General features: G+C 42.6%; 1 pseudogene; it reads right to left on the reverse strand.

Moving 5' to 3' along the window:
• Positions 1–2,647: 2,647 nt before the first annotated feature.
• On the reverse strand, positions 2,648–3,504 carry LOC138808160 (insulin-like growth factor-binding protein 3 pseudogene; annotated as a pseudogene).
• Positions 3,505–5,694: the final 2,190 nt, after the last annotated feature.

Consider the following 5,694-nt stretch of genomic DNA (forward strand, 5'->3'; position numbering starts at 1 on the left):
TTTACATAATCTTATCTGTTCCCCCATTCTCTTCCATACCCTCCCTCCCATCTTGATCCTCGACTTGCATGGTTCACTTTCATCAATGTCCAGTACAGCCAGAGGGCTCTGCTGCTGCAATTTTTCACCCAGTTCCCACTAATTCTGTGCCCTTCCCCCATCTTCCGTGTATATTAGGTGAAGAATACAGACTCATCAGAAAATGAAAAGACAAGTTAAGAAAAGATCCTTTGTTTCCTTATCATTGCAATTCAATTCAGTATATATATATATATATATATATATATATATATATATATATATATATATATATATATATATATATATATATATATATAGTATTATATAGAAATGGTGCTTGGGTATTACAACTTGGTTATTTTCTCCAAAGGCTTCCTCTTCTGTTCTTACTGTATATGATGCCTAGAGTCCTGCACAGTATGTCATATCCCATTGTGTTTTAAACCTTTCTTCCACATATCAGGGGAACATGTACCATTTGTCAATTTGATGTTGGCTTAACTTTCTTAACATGATTTATTCTAGTGTCATCCATTTCCCTGCAAATGACATTATTTAATCCTTTCTAATGGCTCTGTAAAATTTCATTGTATATAGATAGCATAATTATTGGTTCCATTCATTTATTGTGGGGCATCTGCGTTGTGTACATTTCTTGTCACTCTGAATTGAGCAGCAAGAAACATGGTTGTGCAAATGTCCTTGCCATTTTCCAGTTTCTCCACTTCCCCACCAACATTTATTGCCTGAATTCAAGATATTTGGGTAAGATGGTATCTCAGGATTACTTTGATTTATATTTTCTTCATGGCCAGGGATGATGAACCTTTCCTGATATGTTTCTTTGCCATTTTTCCCTCTTCTTCTGAGAAGTCTCTCCTTAGATCCTCTGCCCATTTGGTGGTTGGTTTATTAGTTTTGGGAGGGGTAGTTTCCTGAGATCCATGTATACATTGAAAATTAGCCCTTTGTCTGATGTATTGCAGGTAAAAATCTTTCCCAATTTGTTGGCTGTCTTTTTAGTTTACTGCCTATTTCCCTAGCCTGTGTAGGTTTTTTCCTTTGATGTAGTCCCATTTGTTGTATCTCTTTCCTATCTGTTGTGCCCCTGGGATTCTATTCAGGAATTTCCTGCCTGTACCTATAAGTTCTTTTATTAAATTATTGTATTAATGGTAAAAACATTATTTGCTTTTATAAATACATCGCAAGACAAAACTTTTCAAAAATACTTTCCCCACCAAAAAAAATTTAAAAAATAAAGGAAAGCTTGTAATAGGTAGGCAGACTGTCTTGAGACCTGTTTTTGTTCTTAAGGAGATCAGTGTAGGGCAGGACAATCGCCACACCCCAAACACTGCCATGGGTTTGGCCTTGGGGATAGAAAAGCCCAGCCTGGACTGAGTCTCCTCTCCGTGTCACGGCCATAGTTACACCTTCTAGTATCTATAACACTATCTAGGATTATCTAGTATGGATCTTGTTATAATGGGGCTATGCTGTATACAATGTTAACCATTGAGAACATATCTCTCTCTCTGCATATATGTGTGAATTATAAAGTATAAGTTGGACTCCAAGTTCAACGAACACAAGTTATTCTCTATGTGTTCCCAGTGTCCCTATGAGGCTCTCTCAACAAGCTGTTCATCTTTCCTGTTTAGATAACATTAAACACCATTGTTTTGTTAGGTCAAGAATAAAGATGAGGGGTGAAAATAAACTTTTGCCTTTAAATAGCTTAGTATCCTCAACCCCAAACTATGAGTTAATTTAGAAAACATTTTGTTGTTATTGTTGTCTCCAGAGTGATTACTCCATTAGTGGTGAGGCCTGTGAGGTGTGGGTACATTCCCAGCCTTCCCCATGCCTTGCTGGACCACAGCCAAGGCAACCCTCGGCCTTCCACTGGGCTCCATCCTTGAAAAGCTGCCTGATGGAGGGAGGTCAGAAAGATCTGCATTTACAAGTTTCCCAGAATGTGCTAGAACTTTTTGGTCAGTTTTATAGAACTTTCTTGGTCAGTTAAGATTCCACCTCAATCTCTCTAGTATTTTCCAAGCAGATCAGGTCACTTGCAGAAAATGAAGAAGCTTTGTCGTCCAGGGTTCCAAGCCTTGGAATCAAAGATAGGACCAGGATGGCCAGGGGTCTCGTGTATGGTAGAGATGGCCAGGTGACTGGAGTTTCTGACTTTCCTGTTCTCCATGAGGCCTGAGCAGGATGGAGGGCAATGAGGAGGTGTCTTCTACAATAGCCACTGAAGTGAGGGGGGCAGAAGGTCAGGTGTTCCAGTGGGCAGATGTGGAGAGGATTCTAGAAGGGGATCAAGTCCGCTGCTTTGGGCAGGAGTATCAGTTATTTTTACAGAAAGAAACAGAGAAATTAATTTTCTTTTCTGACTACTGAAAACTGAAAAGATGCTCAATTTTACCATTTAAAGGAACAATAGACATTTCAAAAATCTGTCTAAACTTTGGTTTTCTTTAAAAAAAACACACAAAAAACCAGTTCATCACAAAAAGAAATATAAGTTGAAGCTGTAGCCAGGTGTTTTTCTGTCCGTGGCAGTGTTTTGTGCAAAGTAAAGCGTATTGGAGCTCCAATTTAACTGATGCAGTGGGGTTTACTGGCTCTGAATGCCGAGGCAGTGCATGTCGTGCATGCCCTTGCTGTCCCAGCCTGGGAGGGGCTGACCATACTTGTACACGCACCAGCAGAAACCCCGCTTTCTGCCTTTGGAGGGGCGACAATGCTTCTTCTTATAAAGTCCTTTCTTGTCGCAGTTGGGGATGTGCACACCCCTAGGACTCAGCACATTGAGGAACTTCAGGTGATTCAGGGTATCTTCCATCTCTCTAAGGCAGGGACCATATTCTGTCTCCCGTTTGGACTCTGAGGAGAAGTTCTGGGTGTCCGTGCTCTGGGACTCATAGTCGACTTTGTAGCGCTGGCTGTCCTTCACGTGACCTTTCTTGATGGTGTCTAGATATGAATGAATGGAATGATACTTGGAGTCAGACACCCTATGTGTGCTGGGCGGGGCATGGCTCTCCATGCTCCCCGTGCCTCGGTCCTCCTCCGACTCACTAGCATTTCCTGAGGCAGAGGGCACCGGCAGCAGGTTGGTGCTCAGGCGGCCAGGGGACGCTGGCATTGGCGCAGAACCCCCGGCAGTCCAGCAGCCCCTGCAGGAGGCGTGGCTCGGCCCGTGGCAGCTGGCAGCTGAGCCCCAAGTTGCAGCATTCTGTGTAGACATGACATAGCTGGCCCTCGCGCAGCGCTCAGGTCAAGCAGCAGCCACAGCCTGGCTCACGCACCAGCTCTGCGCACGTGGGTGTGGCAGGCGGAGGCATGCACTGGGCCAGGGAGTTCGCATCACAGGGCTCTCAGCGCACTAAGGGGCCGCGTCACCGGCGGCCCATGGAGCAGGGCCAGTGCGGTGAGCAGAGCTGCCCAGAGCGCGGGGTGCGCCCAATGCATGGAGCCTGTTGCAGGGGCCAACTGGAGTAAGCGGTTATCAGGTCGAGGCACACAGTGCGAGATTGCGGGATCTGGAGTGCAACTGCTAGGCGTGCAGCTGCCCAGCTCGCACCTCAGTACCTATAAGTTCTAATGTCACCCTTATTCTGTCTTATAGTAGTTTGGCTGATTTTAATGTAGTTAATCCATTTTGACTTGATGTTAGTGGAAGCAGAGATCCACTTCTAGTTTTCTGCCTATGGATGTCCAGTTTTCCCAACACCAATAGTTGAAGAAGCTATGATGCGTGTGTAAGTGGTGTGTGTGTGTGTGTGTGTGTGTGTGTGTGTGTGTGTGTGTGTGTATGTGTGTGTCAGTGTGTGTGTGTGTGTTTGTTGGTTGTGGGGCTTGAACTCTGGGCCTTGGAGCTACCCATCAGCATTTCATCTTCAGGCTAGTTCTTGAACCACAGTTCCACTTCCCATTTTCTTGTGGTTTATTGGAGCTAAGAGTCTCACTGACTTCCAGGGCCCTGCTGGCTTTCAACAACCATCCTCAGATCTCAGCCTCTGAGTAGCTAGGATTAAAGGCATGAGCCAAGGGCATCCGGCAAGGCTATGTTTTTTTTTTTTTTTCACATTACATCTTTCGCTCTTTTACCGAATATCAGATGATTGTAAGTATGTAGTTTTATTTCTGGTTCTTTTCATCTTTTTTAATATGTTTTTTATTGTAAAAATAATGTACAAAGGGGTTACATTTACATAAGGTAGGTAATGAGTTCATTTCCTCTCAAGCATTGTTACCTTCTCCTTTGTTTTTTCCCTACCATCCCTACCCTTCCACCTCCACAACTACTCCTCTCCATCCCCCCTCACACTCCCTGCCTAAATTGTACAGTTCGTTTTTGAACATAGTGTCTTGATCTCATTGTTAAAATAGGTCAAACTGTATCCCTAGTTAAGCATTTGGTTTTTTTCCCTTCACCTCCCAAAGCTAGAGGAATGTATATACAAGATACAGGGCACCAACATCAAAGTAACAAAAAAAACCCACATAACTTAGGTTATAAGATTGGGTGGGAGAATGATGACTGTTGATTTAATTTAATAAGTATTGATAGTTTTTAATGGTAAGGCTTATTAAATCAAAGGGGGAGCAAAAACATTCAGAATAATGGAATGTGGCTATTACTCATTTGATGTGTCTGGATAGATTATGATTAATAAAAATATATCTATTAATTCCCAGTGGTAGACTGCTATGCTAACTGGGAGGAGACTTTGGTAATACCAGGGATTTGAATACTGGTAATGAAGCAGAATATGAGGGGAGAGCATTTGCTAAGGATGTAACTTCCTAGGCTCATACCAAATACATTGAAGTAGAATGCTAAGTGATGATCGACTGAGCACGAAATTTTATTTGTTGACTTCTTTGTTTTCTGAAGTCCAGGGATTTGGACCTAAAGCCTGGGTTTTGTCCCTTAATTTTTTCTCAAGGCTAGTGCTCTAGCAGTTGAACCACAGCTTCATGTCCATAATTTTGGTGGTTAATTGGAGATTAGTCTTTCCAAATTTCCTCTTTGGGCTTGCTTCAAACCTGATCCTCAGATATCAGCCTCCCGAGTAGCTTGCATTCCAGTTGTGAGCCACTAGAGCCTGGCTAGAATCACATTTTAAAAGTATTCTCTAGGTGAATCAGATGTGTCTAGCTACTATTTGAGCACTTTGGTTCCAGTGGGTCATGTCAGATTTAGAATAACAGATTTTTTTTTCTTGTAACCAGCAGCATCCAGTATCTATATAATTTATTCCGATCTTCATGTCTGACTTTTTTTCTTTGTTGTGCCTTTTTTTCTTACTTCACAAGCAAGCACATCAGTGATGTTTTCCTTTTCTGAAGCAAGTTATGTCCTTTCCCATCACTGAGGGATGTACTTGCTGTTCCTACTGCCTGGAGTATCTGCTTCTAGTTAATTGCACGGATGATGGCTGTCAGATTAACTATCTCCTCCTCAGGGATATGTCCTCACATACCCACTTTGAAGTTGTTGCCACCAAACTACCAATGTCATGTCTCTGATTTATAGAAATTATCATTATGATTTCTGGTTTTCTTTTCAGCATGAAATTGATGAGGAGAGAACCACATTCAATTGTTTCTCCAACACCTATAATAGTGCCTGGTCCTTAGTGCTCAGGAGCCTTG

This window comes from Dipodomys merriami, unplaced genomic scaffold (genome assembly GCF_024711535.1).
Source record: "Dipodomys merriami isolate MVZ:Mamm:240054 unplaced genomic scaffold, mDipMer1.0.p SCAF_444, whole genome shotgun sequence".
Taxonomy (NCBI): Eukaryota; Metazoa; Chordata; class Mammalia; order Rodentia; family Heteromyidae; genus Dipodomys; species Dipodomys merriami.